Source organism: Podarcis melisellensis, assembly GCF_964234715.1.
Source record: "Podarcis melisellensis genome assembly, chromosome: 6".
Taxonomy (NCBI): Eukaryota; Metazoa; Chordata; class Lepidosauria; order Squamata; family Lacertidae; genus Podarcis; species Podarcis melisellensis.
Genome location: NC_138538.1, coordinates 79273758 through 79289234, shown reverse-complemented (window position 1 = coordinate 79289234; position 15477 = coordinate 79273758). Strand labels below are relative to the sequence as shown.

The following is a 15477-nucleotide window of genomic DNA, read 5'->3' as shown; positions in this document are numbered from 1 at the left end:
TGTATAGCACTCTTTTTGCTATATATCCCAGGGTGGCAAACACTAGCAAATGTTGGGACACCCTCCCAAGATAAATCCTTAATTTCAACTCTCAGTGGCAAATTCCCCCTCCTAACAGATCCAGCAGCTAGAGCTAAATTAACTTTCAGTTTTGGAGTCCAAAAATCATGGAAGCAATTACAGTGGTACCTTGGTTTGCATAAATTTTGGATTACAAACACGTCAAACCCAGAAGTGTGTGTCCCGGTTTGCAACCTTTTTTTGGAATACAACCCATTTTTTTTATTACAAACAATTTTTTTTGGAGGCCCTATTGGTGAAAGCGTGCCTTCAGTTACCACCTGTTTTGGTTTACAAATAGACCTCTGGAACGGATTATGGTTGTAAACCAAGGTACCACTGTAATTAAAAATGGTCTAGAGGGCACTTGTGGGCAGTAGCGGATTTCATGAGGTAGGGGGTGCCTAACTTCCTGACCTCCCAATAGCTGGGTTCCTACTGCTTACCAGGGAAAGGCTGTTGAACTACAATGTCATTGGCAGGAGCATCAGATTGCACCACTACAGAAAATGTCCTGAATGTCATATTTATATACCAAATATTCAGAGGTGGCACCCAAGGGAAAGGCCCCTTGATGTGAACTTGATTCCTGGCCTAACTGGAACCAAGCAGTCTCTAAGGTAACTTAGTCCTCAATCTTGTATCTTAGTCTTTTCCAGGGAGTAAGCCCCAATGAACCCAATGGGATTTACTTCTGAGTATTGCAGCCTAATTATACAATATTTGCACAGTAAATGCTATTGAATTCAGTGGGACTTACATTTGAGTAAACCTGAGCAGGACTGCACCTGAACTCAAAAGCAATTAGAAAACCAATGGAGCTGACTTACAATTGGAATTATATGTTCAGATCTTCAAGCATCAAACAAAATCTAGACTACCACATGTAGCCTAAATACATTTATGTATTTGGTTTTATTTAGTACTAATAGATTTCTAAAACACCTTTCAGAACACTGCTGCCATCACAAGGCAGTGTACAAAATTCCTGAATAAATATACAAATAAATATATATTTAAAACTATATAAAATAATAAAATTAAAACCACATTTTACCAATTAAAAATGAACAGTTCCACTTAATCCAGAGCACATCAATTAATGAATTGGCATGTTACACCAACTGCACCTTCCAGACTCTGTTCAAAGGCATTCAGTTGTTACAATAATCCAGTCTGGATGTAGCTGATGCATGGATGACTGAAGACAAGGCCACCCTCTGCAGGAAAGCCTAGAGGTAGTTTATCAGCCAAAACTGCAGACTGGTAACATTTCAGTCCAGCCCTCCAGATAACCTAACCTAACAGTTCCATATCTAAAAAGCACATTGCACATGACAGAACCATGTCCGGTCCCAAAAGTCATGAGATAGAGCATCAGTCTCCAAGCACCACCTTCTGAGTTTAGTCTTGAAATAGGAACTGAACCACAGATCAGTGGAACCATGTGTACCAATCCTAATGAGATTGTCAATACTCTGATGGTCTCAGTTGGCTCAGATGGTTGATACTAAAAAACCCCTGAAGACAAAGTGGAAGTACTGAGAACCTTGGGAGGAAGTGATCGTGTCCCCTGGGTTTCATGATATAGAGACAAGGGAAAGCTGAATTCCCAGTCAGCACACTGGGCTCCATTGAAAACGGCTTTTCCATGCGAACCAGGAAATGACCTTTCCAGACTATGGAATGACTCTTCCCCCCTATATCTTCACTTGTGATCTCCTTGGTGACACGGATGCCATTAAGGCAGCTGAATGCACATGCATACTCTGTCTCCCTCCCTTCCACACCCTCCTCATGGCCCGGGGCTCTGGCAACCTATTCTATGCCACTGGTTAGCTGACAACAACAGTATATTCATTGTAGATTAAAAAGGCATTTTTAATCAGAACTATCCTTTGCCAAGGTTTTCAGTGGCTGGGATATAAAAGAGCCCCTTGCACACAGTCAACATCTTCCAGCCCCCTATGGATTTCTGAATACTGTCCCTTATGCTGTATCAGAAGCTGCTTTGGAGGATTCTCATGACTTTCTGGTGGAGCAGCTCTTGGTCACAGTGGGTAACCTCCACTGTCAAAGATAGTATACTTCTGAATATCAATTGCTAGGAATCACAAGTGCGGCAGCTAGACTGATGACTGGGAGTGGCCGCCGGTCCTGAGAGATCTGCATTGGCTCCCAGTACGTTTCCGAGCACAATTCAAAATGTTGGTGCTGACTTTTAAAGCCCTAAACAGCCTCAGTCCTGTATACCTGAAGGAGCGTCTCCACCCCCATCGTTCAGCCCGGACACTGAGATCCAGCGCCGAGGGCCTTTTGGTGGTTCCCTCATTGCGAGAGGTGAGGTTACAGGGAACCAGACAGAGGACCTTCTCGGTAGTGGCGCCCGCCCTGTGGAACGCCCTCCCTTCTGATGTGAAGGAAATACTGTAAGCAGCTATCTTATCTTTAAAAGACATCTGAAGGCAGCCCTGTTTAGGGAAATTTTTAATATTTAATGCTGTATTGTTTTTAATCCCCGATTGGAAGCTGCCCAGAGTGGAATAATAAAATTATTATTATTATTATTATTATTATTATTATTATTATTATTATATTTGGGTCCTGCTTGTGGGTTTCCTATAGGTATCTATTTGAATACAGTGAGAACAGGATACTGAACTAGATGGGCCTTTGGTCTGTTCTACTGAGGTGTTCTTATGTTCTTAAGGAAGGTATAATGTGGGCAGTACTGGACACAACCCAACAGAAGCCAAGGCTATGTAGACACCCTTGAACTGAAGTCATTACATAGAAACTCTTATTCACATCAAGGAAATATGTTCCTAAGAAATGACTAGTGAATTGTGCTGTTGGTTCTAAACTATTTCCATGCTTCTGTCCTTTGAAATATCTTTAAAAATGTCATCTCAAAGGAGGAATTATTTTCTTGTCTAAAGTTTATTAGATATCCTCAAGAAGTTCACTTGAGCTGAGAAGCTGCAACAATATTTATTCTAATTGGTGCATTAATTGGCCAATCAGTTAAAAACGAGGCAGTTTAAGAGACTTGAAAGCCTCTTAGCTGTTGACAGCTATAATGTTAATGCTTACATTTTTCAATTACTAAAAATAAAACAGGAAGGAAACATACAAAATCAAGATTTCACCCTTAGCAAATAAACTATTGATATGAACAAATAAATACCACTTTAACATATGCATCCAATATTAACAACCCTAATAAAACTGTTTATTAGAGGAATAATTTCCTACACTGAAAGATACTTACAGTTATATACGTATAGCATGGGGAGATAGACAAAGAAAGAGAATACTTCATACGAATGCACATTGAATTAATTGTGCTCATTTATTCCATAACAAGTGTATGGGCATGCTTTGCCTTAACATTTGTCAAATGGAATATTTTATTTTATTTTATTTAAATCCCTGCTTAGATTAGGAAAATACTTGTCACATTATTTACACAAATAATACAACTGAGATCATGGGGAATTATATCAAATGTTGTTTTTGATGAAGATATAAAACATTTTATCATTTCCGGACCAGGCACCGCACTCCAAGGTATATCTATCTATGGTGCAGTGGTAACAGGACTTCTAATACAGAGGCTCAACATAAATATTTATTCATTAAAAATATATATATTCTACATTAAAAGTTTTCCATGCTAGATATTAATTTTGCTCCTCAAAGATGTTACTGAAAACCATAGTATATTGTGTTGAATTATAGCCAATGTCCACATGCATTGTTCCCTTAGACCCAAAACCCAAAACGTCTCCGTACAGCAGCCCTAATAGCACTGTGCATTCACTCACAGGATGCATGGTATAGATGCTGGGCTCCGAGGCAGGTGCCATGACACAGACATGGAAATCCCACCCCTAACACATCCATTTACTACAGTCACTTTCCAGGTACAGATGCTGGCCTGATCTCACCCCTTGCTGTTTTAGATGGTTTTATCATCTTCCTGATTTTGGTAATTATTACATGTTGGCTTATATTGCACAGTACTTTGGGCATTATATTGAAAAGCAAGATTAGAAAGCTCAATATAAGCAAACAACAAGTACCTTAGTGAGTAAAGGGATAAGGAGAAGATGGAGACATCTTTAATTCCTCCCCTATCTCCCCGTCTATTATTCCTGCCATTTTGTCAGGGGCAGAGCAAAGTCAAGAGAGCTTTCCAGAAGGGTGGAACCCCTTTTTATATAAAGATTAATGTTTTATTTTACTTTGTGATAAAAATCACATTTTTAACATAAATACTAGTTTTTTTTAAAAAAAGTAAACTAGTGCTTGATTATTATTTTTTAAGAGTGCAAAGGTGTTGTCAGGAGATGGGCATGGGTGATTTCACTTTTACAAGAACTGCAAATAATAGCATCTTATCATCTCCCCCACCCCACTCAATTCTTCTTCCCCAGCAGGCATATCTGCTTAACTGAAAAACAGAGAAGTCCAGGATTCCCCATTACAGCTCCTTTTGATGGGCATTTAATATATTGCCTTTACTTAAAAGAGCTGAACTGCTCCTTCAAAATATTTAGACTAACCTTCTTTCTGGGTCTCACCTCTCAACTCAGAAGTAAATACAAGTATGCCCTGTATATAAAGAAGTGAAGTGCTAGAGCCTAGAGATGTGAAAAGCCCAGAAAAAAAGAATTTATTGCAGTAAACACATAGGCTTGTAGCCAATGCTAGTCCTTAGGTCCATTGGTTTCAATGAGTCTACTTTGAGTAGAACTTGGCTGGGATCCATGTTAAATGGTTTGGAGGTGTCCACCTTCCCTTCACACTTTGTGTCTTTACCACAGCAAACACAGTATGTACAAATAATACCACATGAAGTGTAAAAGTAGCTGCTATTCTTTGTTTCAGAGCCTTATTAGCACCCCTGCTCATACCCTACCATCTCCACTCCCTATTCCATTATTAAATATTCGAATTACCACAATAATTTAAATATAACTCACCAAGCAACTTATGGTAACAAAGCAAAATGGACAGCATCCAAGGTGTTCTGCAATTAAAAACTGAAACATCTGTGCATGAATGCTCTCTCAATTCTTTTCCGTGTGAAGACTCAACCACCTATCGGAACCAAAATGTGTAACTGGACCACTTTAATTACATTTGCAAATTTGCATAATTTATTTAATTGGAATGTTTTCCCACTCTATGCTGTAGGCTCCTTTGAGGTACAAATGACAACTTTAGGAGGGCAATTTAGCTTAGGGAAATTGTGTAGAGCAGTGTTTCCCAACCTTGGGCCTCCAGCTGTTTTTGAACTACAATTCCCATCATCCCTGACCACTGGTCTTGCTAGCTAGGGATGATGGGAGTTGTAGGCCAAAAACATCTGGAGGCACAAGGTTGGGAAACACTGGTGTAGAGGGAAAGGGTTGAACAGTCCCTTACAAGCATCGCTAGACCTATCAAGACCGCCAGGATGTGTCTCTTTTAAAATGAAATAACCCCATATCACATGTGACTTTATTGTTAGGTTACATCCACACCATACATTTAAAGCACTATTATACCACTTTCACCGCCTGACAACCTAGCAGTTCGAAAGCTTGTCAAAGTGCAAGTAGATAAATAGGTACCGCTCCGGTGGGAAGGTAAACAGCATTTCCGTGCGCTGCTCTGGTTCGCCAGAAGCGGCTTAGTCATGCTGGCCACATGACCCGGAAGCTGTACGCCGGCTCCCTCGGCCAATAAAGCGAGATTAGTGCCGCAACCCCAGAGCCGTCCACGACTGGACCTAACGGTCAGGGGTCCCTTTACCTTTATACCACTTTCACAGTCATGACTTTCCCCAACAACCCATGGGAACTGTAGTTTGTTAAGGGTGTTGATGATTGTTAGGAGACTCCTCACAGTTCAATCTTATTTCTTTCCCTTCACCACTGATCATTCCTCCAAACTGGCAATTGCATTCTCCCTTGGCTAAGCCTACAGTACCCACATGCTAGCGGTGGCTGGGGCCAAAAGTAGGGTGCAGCCAACCCACACTCTCACATGCAGAGTCTCATCCCTGCACACACACAGGACACAAAGCCCCCTCCACATCCTATCCATGCAGATTATCAAAAGGGGGATTATCACTCCCACCAACTCATCAAATTTTCAATCTGATGATTGCCAAGGGATGATTTGCATACCCACCATGTGCCTATTACTAACAAATGGGGGGGGGGGGGCGGCAGGAAAAAAAATTGGATGGTGGAGGCTGTTCAGACCCCACAACTGGGGCTGACACTCCTGCCCTAAACCGTGTCCATGGCAAAGGTACATTTTTTAAAAAGTGATATTCCACAATGGATCTGGGTCCATATTTCAATAGGTACCAGTTTATATTATCAGATGCATGGTCCCTATGTTGGATAGGTCAATGACAGTATTAGGGGCATCATAAGACACCCTAATAGAGAATGCAGTGCCCATGACATTTCAAGTACATTTTCTACTCCTTGCTTTAAAAAAAGGGTATCAGCTAGCACCGAGGCAGCATATTGGCTGTGTTGACAAAACACATCAAAATGCTAAAAGAAAGGGATCTACGAAGTCCTCTTTACCAGAGCATGCTTAATATTCCTGAGATGGCATCTCTCCACATTACTGATAATGGATGGACAACATGTTTTGGTATGTTCGTACCACACAGAGCACTAATTGTATTCATGGAGTAAAACACGCATCAGGGTTTTCTTTGGCCAATGAACTGAGAACAAGAACCCTTACTTACATGGTTACTCAGTTAAATAATAATTTGATGGTTAACTCATTATGGAACGGCTTCTATAAAAATGCTACAGTACATCTATTCTGGGATTGTAGGGTTCCGGCAGAATTCTCTGTGATTTGTTTATGATGTAGTGATGATTGACTCTGTCACTTACTAATAAATGGTAAATAAAAAAAAAGTAACCTATGATATTAAAGTACTACATTAGCTACATCGCGATTAAATTACAGTAACATCACCAGCTATAAACCTTTATAGAATCTTCTCAACCGTGCAGTAATTCTCCTAACTATACGATTATGTAGAGCACAAATATTTCTTTGTAAGTCCGAAGCAATACATCAGGGGAGCATTTACTGCTAAAGCTAGATTGAGAGTAAATGCATCTTGGGTTGCTATGAATAAAAGCTCTAGCTTCTCATTACTTTATGACAAGACACAGAAATTCACTTTACTTTTCATTTAAGCTTTTCTGCTCCAGTTTATAGATGTATGCCTTCACGCTTTTATTCCCTTCTCGCTTCAGCCGTACGTAATAAATGATTATAAATTTTCACATTTGACCACCTCTCTGCTAGTCTCATGCTTAATGCACAAAGTTAGGAAGCTGCAGGTAAAAATTTCACAAACACTTTTATTTATGATGTTGTCCTTGGTAACGGAAATTTCAATGTACTGAAATGAAAAGTATGATTAAAAGGATACGACGACCTGACAAGGATAGTAGAGGGCAGCCTTCTATTTCCCACAGAAAATATATAATACTTTTTTGACATCAATTTCATAGAGAATAGACATGGGCTATTCATGAAAAAAAAAAAGACACAAACATGTTTCTGACTTCGGCGCTCTTGTCCTTTAAATGAAACTTCTGCCAAAGTGCATCAAGACTGAATTAATGTCCTTTAGATGTGGAAATTATTCAGTTGGAATCATAACTAATTTTCAATAAGCATAACTGGCAAAACAATATAAGATAAATAGTGAAAAGCTACTCAGGCCTTAAAAATCAATTTATTTAAAATTCAAAATAATTCAAGTCTTTTTTACACCACCCACTTGGTTTTAGGTGCTTAATAGATTTAATTATTTATTGTTGCTGTTATAAAAAATAAGAAATAACTGCTACTAGATTATATCTATTTTATTTTTTATTTACTATTTACAGAAATATCTGCTGAAATTAAAACAAACCTGCTTCTCTCTATATATGTATTATTATAATTTTAATTTTATTCATAGGTTTTACGATTATTCATTATTTCTTTCTGACCACAACAGCTTCAAGGCAGCTCACAATAAACTCCATACTGTATAAGGAAAAATAATTGTTTTTATAAAAAGACAGTTTTTAAGTAAAATGAACAGAAAAAACAATATGTACAATCAGCCTTCCTGAGGGTTCTTTAATCATTTATGCAATGTTTGTGCAATATCATTGTCAAAATTTCACATTTCTAGTCTAGTGTTTCTTGTTGTCCATCATCCCTTTGTGGATGTGGTGTTAGGTCGGATTTGAAGATATCTTTACCATGCCAAACTTTGTGCATGGCTCCTTCCCATGCCTACAGATGCATAAACAAAGGGGTCACCTTTAGTCAATTCCTTCCAGTAAGAGAGAGATAAACATCACTGCTGCTGCACAGCAGCCACCACTTTTGGTATCTATATTGTATTGTTCTCCTACAGGCTCAGACTCTGATTAGCTGAGCTGATTCAATTGACTTGCTCCAAGACCTTTAAGAGTTTGCAGTTTGGCTTTTGTGAGAGAAAAGAATGTTGTCAGTTTGGGTGGGATCAAAACTTCATGCAGAGGCAGTCTGGGAAAATGGGGAAAACTGGGGGCAAAATGTCCTGAAAGCAGGCAGAGACAATGAGACTGAAGGAAATAAATATGCTGAGAACAGAACTGACTGAGAAAGAGGAACATTTAAGGTGGGTGGCTGGAGAATAAGTGGCAGAAAAGAGACGGAAGTGAAGTAAGGAGGGTCGGTGAGGGAAGTCGGCAAGGGAAGCTGGTAGACCTGGCCCTACTATTAGGTAGAGTCAGGCCTCAAGAAGCAGCACTAAAGTGTTGAGAGAACAGAGTCGTGTCTTGAATCCCCAGCTAACCTTTTGCCCTCAAATATGGTTGAACAGTGTTCTGTTGCTAGTGCTGAAATCAGATTTAACTACTGGTCCAGTCCGCTTCTGTAGGTGGAAGTAGGGTGAGGGGCACCATCTTGTCCTTTGCCTCAGGCGGCAGAATGTACAGTATTGGCCCGGCCCTGCAGGCTGGTCAGGAGGCATAAACCCTATACAGTGGTACCTCGGGTTGCATACGCTTCAGGTTACACACTCCGCTAACCCAGAAATAGTGCTTCAGGTTAAGAGCTTCACTTCAGGATAAGAACAGAAATTGGGCTCCAGCGGTGCGGCAGCAGCAGGAGGCCCCATTAGCTAAAGTGGTGCTTCAGGTTAAGAACAGTTTCAGGTTAAGAACAGACCTCCAGAATGAATTAAGTACTTAACCCAAGGTACCACTGTACTCAAAACGAGCAGCTAATATCCAACTCTGGGCCCATCTGCGCTATTCATTTAAAGCAGTGTCCCAACACTTTAATCCAGTCATTGCTTCAGTCAAAAGAATCCTGGGAACTGTAGTTTGTAAAGGGTGGTAAGAGAGTTGTTAGAAGACCCCCTATTCCCCTCATGAAGCTTTAATTCTCAGAGTGGTTTAACAGCCTCTTTCCTCAGGAAAACTCTGGTAATCGTCGCTCTGTGAGGGGAATAGGGGTCTTTTGGTAATTCTCAGCACACTTAACAAACTACAGTTCCCAGAAATGACAGTTCACAGTGATATGATGCTGCTTTCAGTGTGTAGTGCAGATGGGGCCTCAGTCATTTAGAAGACCCAATGCTAGTAATGATCACTAACTTAAATCCATAAATTTCAATGGGTTTACTCTATAACTTAAGTCAGATACCACCCTATGTTTAGTGAGGGTGGAGCTCAGGATAATATATAGGCTCGTAGCCAGAAATTTTGTTGTGAGGCGGCTAATTGGGGCAGTGGATTGCTGAATAATAGCACCATCAAAATTTGTCATTACCCATTTATTGGTATCCCACTTTTCCACAAGATGGTGTCCCAAAGGCAGCTCACAATGTATAAAATGAACAGCAACAAATATAAGAAAAATAGGACCAATTTCACTTAAGTAAATGTATAATAAAGAAAATCAGCTCTGAATAAAACAATACAAATAAATTGACCCAACAAATAAATTGACTTAACCCAACAGCTGAAAAGTGTCAGGAGCCTGAAGTCTAAGATAGAAATAAAAAATATTTATTTTATGCTCTCTATAGAAATATATAAGGCCAAACAGATCTCCATTCTACAAAGGCAACGTGGGATTCTCCACAGTTAACTTACATACATGGCCTGGCAATCACACCTCTCAATTTGAGGCATCCTTCCTCCCAGTTTTCACCTTGATCTCTTCTCTTACTCCCTTCCACATCTTTCACTTGGGAAGGTAAAGATTTCCACTCCTTTAATCCCCACAGATGCTCACGTATTTTTATCAACCAGAACATAAAGCGAATCTCTCTCTCTTTTCTTGCTGTCTCATAAACGTAGATAGGCCAATATGTTTAAAATGATTAAATTGTATTAGTTCTTGGCAAACAATTAGGCTGAATGGGAGTCAGGCTATATCCCTGATATAGGCCCATTGTTAAATACTTCTGCACAGAGGCCTACACACACTGGGATGCACACAGAATACAGACTGCTGTTTGGCAAAAAAAAAAGGCCCAATCCTGATCTCCCCTCTATTCTACCTCATTTGTCCCCAGTTTGACAAATGGTAGGATAGCTAAAGGAAGCAGTTTCTACGTTTAGTAACAGTGAATCCTGCTAGTTGCAGTTTTTCCTCTCACTGCAGCAGGCCCAGCTCCCTACCCTCCAACATTTCTCTGATGAAAATAGGGATGCCCCAATCCATAATGATATTTTTACTATTTATACCACACACACCTTACTGGGTTGCCCTAGGCACTCTGGGCAGCTTCTAACATATATAAAAAATATAATTAAACATTAAACTTTTTTTAAAAAAAACCTTCCCTATACAGTACAGAATTGCCTTCAGGCGGCTCAGGGGTCGGATAACTCCACACCCTCCAACATTTCTCCAATGAAAATAGAGACATCCTAAGGAAAAGTGGGACATTCCACACAGAATAAGAAACTGGGACAGCTTCTCTAAATCAGGGATGTCCTTGGAAAATAGCGACACTTGAAGGGTCTGCAACTCTCAGTTTGTTGTAGAAGGCTTTGCTGTACCCTGGCATGCTCGAAGCGGGCTTACCTGATGCCAACTCCAGCAGTGTGCCAGACAACTGAGACTTGTTGCCATTTTAATTTCTCACAGTGCCCATGATATAGCCTTGCTTGGGGCATTGTGGGAAATTTAAAAAAGCAGCTATACTGGCAAACTGACTTGGTAAGCCAATTAACAACATGTAGTGTGATTATAAAACAATCCAAGGTGTCAATTCGATCCACAGATGATTGCCCTGAACCACCTGATCTTTGTAATTGAGCTGTTTTGTATTGCATTTTCCCTCTGAAGTTCTTCTCTTCCAGCATGGCCACCTTAAGGTCTGAGTGGCTGATGTGTTCTTCCATTGTTTTTTTCAATTTTGCCTTTTTTGATGTCTTTTTATTATTTTGTGCAGAGATTGGCCTGTTTGTCATATGTAGAATGCAGAAAGGCATCGCTGGCAGATGATGGCATATATCACGTTAGAAGATGAACAAAAGGTAAGCGAGCCTCTGATGTTGTGGATGACAGTATCCTTCTGAGAATATGCAGAGCACTCATCCAGTATTTGTGGGCTGGGTTTTCTTCTCAAGAGGTATGAGCCCCAGCACCTCTTAATCACTTCAGGCAATCTCTATCTCACTGATGCCAGTGTCAAAATATTAATTTTGGATTATTCCCAAGGATTGCATCAGTTCCAGCACATCTCAGCAACGCTTATGTCATAGCTGTCAACTTACAGATTTGTAAATAAGGGACCAGCAGCCTTGAAAATAAGGGACCAGCAGCCAAAATAAGGGACCTGTAGCCTCACCTGTTCCAGGCACTCCAGTCTTCCTGTCCTCCTGCAGTCTGGTCGAACTCATGCTGGTAGCTTCGAGAACACTGTCCAACCAACTTTGTAACCAGAGGTTCAACTGAATAGAATCTGAATCACATGCACCACAAGGCCTATGCAGCCTCAACTTAAGATGGCTCCCCGGCCTGGCTTTGCACTGCAAAGTTTGCAGCAGCACGTGCAACAAAATGGCGTCCAGCATTCAAAAACCCCCTCAGCTTGCATTAACTAGCCACACACAAGGCATGCAAGCTCCACCCCCCAGTCGTTCTTAGACTTCTTATTGGGTGAGCAACACAGCCAAGCAACACAGTTGGAGCCTCCCTCCTCCCTGGCCGGCAGGGAGGGAGGGAGAGGAGCTGCTTCCTTTGAAATTTAAGGGACATCATTTAAGGGACATCCATCAATAAGGGACAGCAGCGGGACATGGCGCTGGAATAAGGGACTGTCCCTTCAAATAAGGGACACTTGACAGCTATGTTATGTTGCAGAATGCAAGAGGTACAAGTAAGAAATATTGTGGAATGTATCTGCTGCTGTCGGATAATGACAATAAGCATGAACGGGGCTTATTATACTATGTATGGCCCTAGTTATTATTACCTTGTTAGGGAAATATTTCATGGATCTCTACACTAAATAATTTGCAGTATGCACTTGTGCTTCACGAGCATTATAACCTTCACAAGGGGGAAGCTGCAAATACTTTGTGACAGATTCCATTTGTCGGCTGGCAATTGCAAAACCCTGAAAACATATTATGTCTCATGTCAGCCATAAAAATAACACCACAAATTACAACCTAAACAAAATTATGTAGCAATTATCATTTGGGGGTCCATTCTAATCCATTTCAGATTTACTGTTAACCTGGGTGTTTTTTTCCTTCCCCTCCACCTTTTTTTCTTTTTACACCTAAAGATCTGATATCGGGTCAGGCAATTATAAGCTACTGTGGCCCTTTAAATTGCAACTCTTCGCAATCATTGCTATTATAATACCAGCAATCTGCATTGCTGGGCATTCTGTCTAGTGTCCCAGCCTAAAAGTGTGCTCCTTTCTAAATAAATTTGATTTTTGCAGTTTGAAATTTGACAAGAAATGCTTAAAAAGCCAGCATGTGGGATCAATTATGGAAATTCAGCAAAGCACACAGGTTAAAAGTGCAACACCAGAGCTCACACTCTCTTTTAACTTCCTAATGTCTCTGACCCCTTTGTACAAAAGTACTTTAATCAACATTATATATATTATATTTTAGTCTCACCATTTAGAGGCTGTAAAAAATGTTTGCTGGTCAATTATAGACATCAAGTTGATATGCTGCAGGACTGTGGACCGTTTTAAGTTTGCAATTATAGCTGAGAGGGCTTTGGGGAAACCCAGAGAGGGTAAAAACTGATTCCCCCCCTCCCCTCTTTAAAATGTTTTAAAGTTTGCAAGCAAAAACGATGAATATTAATTAAATAAAAATGAACAGAGACAATTATTGGACCATAATGAAAGGTGGATTTGAATTTAATGCACATGGCATTCCGTCCCAATATTTTAATCCCCTGCCACAGTGTATGCCACTACAACAACCAATAACGACAAGATTGTCCAAATAATGTAATTGCATTAGATAAATTTGAGACCAGATTTCATTTTAAGGCCCTAATACACTGTTGGAACAATGACCTGAATCTGGCTACCGATAACTGGTATGAGACATGGGTCAATGCACATAAGTGCTCTATTTGTAACCATAAAAGCAAGATAATGTATAGGATGCTAAACCACTGCTTTACATTCCCTTCACCCTCTGAGGAAATTGATGGTCCATGTTCATTCAAGGAGGATGAGAAGAGAGTGGTCATTTAGAAACTTGATGCTTGGTCTGGCAACAGGCACTTTTAAAGCTCCCTTTATTTCATGTTCTTTTGAAACTGTGGCTAGAAGTTAGCAGCCACCACTCTCTTGGTGGCAGGAGATTACAGGAAGTAAACTCTTCAGCATCAAAATGTGCCTTAGGAAACCTCTCGCTTTCCTCTGTATGTATGTAAAGTATGAACACCCTCTGTATGTTGTAAAGTGGTGACTGCTCTATAGTGCTATTAGCCACCATACACGTTTCTTGAATATGTAAAGTTTACTCTTTTATTATTTTATATTTGAGTGCCTAGTTGGCTGGTAGGTTTGTGAAACCATATCGTCCTAACTCTTGAATAATAAGCAGTTAATGCCTAAATATCCTGTCTTGGAAAATGTCTTGATGTATGAGTCAAACTATGACATGGTACTGTCCTAAAACCCTTAGTTGCCCTGTGTGGTGTGAGCCACCAGGGCTGTAGTTTTCAACATCTACCTGGGCAGTGGATCTGTTTCCAGCCAGCCAGCTTGTCCACTGCTTTTCTTTAACAGGAAGAGCTATAAAGCGCTTTTGTTCAGGATGAACTTCACTTGGGCAACAGTTGCCTTCTGTGCTGTCCTCTGTTCTGACTCCTGGGCTTATTTTCTTTTGGACGAAGACACAGTGTTATGTACAGTTGTGAAGCAGCTGTGCCTCCATAACAGCCAATCTGGCTGAAAACTGGAGAAGATAGACACAAAGCATTTCCACACTTGCATTCAGCCTCAGTGATGGATTTATACAGATAGTTATGTACAGATTTAGGGCTCCCCTGTTCTTGAGGGCCCCCTGTGTTATTAGTATACTTTGTTAACTGAAAGGATACTTTTGAAACATGACTACAAACAACGAATCGCCATTGTTGAAGTCTAGCATTTTAGTTTTTTGCATGGTTTCCACTCTTTGTTTATCCTACTCATCAATTAAAGTTGGTGGAGGCTGGTCTGTTTAGGGCATGGGAGCCATGAAAAGCTTCATTGGCATGCCAGAACAGGGGTGCCAGACTCTGGACTTCCTGTTCTTTACTTAACTTTTTAAACTAGGTCTCTAGCCCTTCTAGAAAGAAAGTTATAAATCAGAATGTGCAGACCACCTTCTAAGCTGGAGGAGTTCCTGACCAACACAAGCTGAGTGACAGGTATAACACTTATTCTGACTTTAAAGTGCAGAACTCCTGTTGGAAACGGAAAGGCCCATCCACTTCCAACTCCAGTTGCCAATGATGTGAACTCCTCCTCTCCTTTTGGAAGGAAGGATTTGCCTGGGAAATGGTTATTGAACACAGATAAGAGAGGAGAGGAGAGGCAGGATTCTTGCCTCTCCTTTGGGTTTTGGGAGGATGTTGTGGGTGAGGGAAATGCCAAGGACATTTCACCTGCTCTGCTCTGGCTGCCCATGGAAGATCTTTTTGAAAGGATGGGGAGAGCCAAGAAGTGTTGTGCCCGTTTGCCTTCTCTGCTCTGCTGCCCATAGAAGGGCTTATCGGAAAGGGAAGTAGTACAAGGGCTTGTTTGCCTCCTCTTTGCTTTGCTTCCTGCTGGCCTTGTGTGTGTGGAATACTGGAGGAAAATCTGCTGCTGTCTGCTGATCTGTTAAGTATGTTTTTATATTT

General features: G+C 40.6%; 1 protein-coding gene and 1 long non-coding RNA gene across 2 annotated transcripts in view; one reads left to right on the top strand and one right to left on the bottom strand.

Moving 5' to 3' along the window:
* Positions 1–10344, bottom strand: part of LOC309371910 — a 38696-nt gene extending 28352 nt beyond the window's left edge. The window contains exon 1 of the long non-coding RNA XR_014169343.1: positions 10242–10344. This is a non-coding gene — a long non-coding RNA (uncharacterized lncRNA). The remainder of the gene's footprint in view (positions 1–10241) is intronic.
* Positions 1–15477, top strand: part of NR5A2 (nuclear receptor subfamily 5 group A member 2) — a 302503-nt gene that overhangs the window by 209303 nt on the left and 77723 nt on the right. The gene's annotated exons all lie outside the window — the stretch shown is intronic.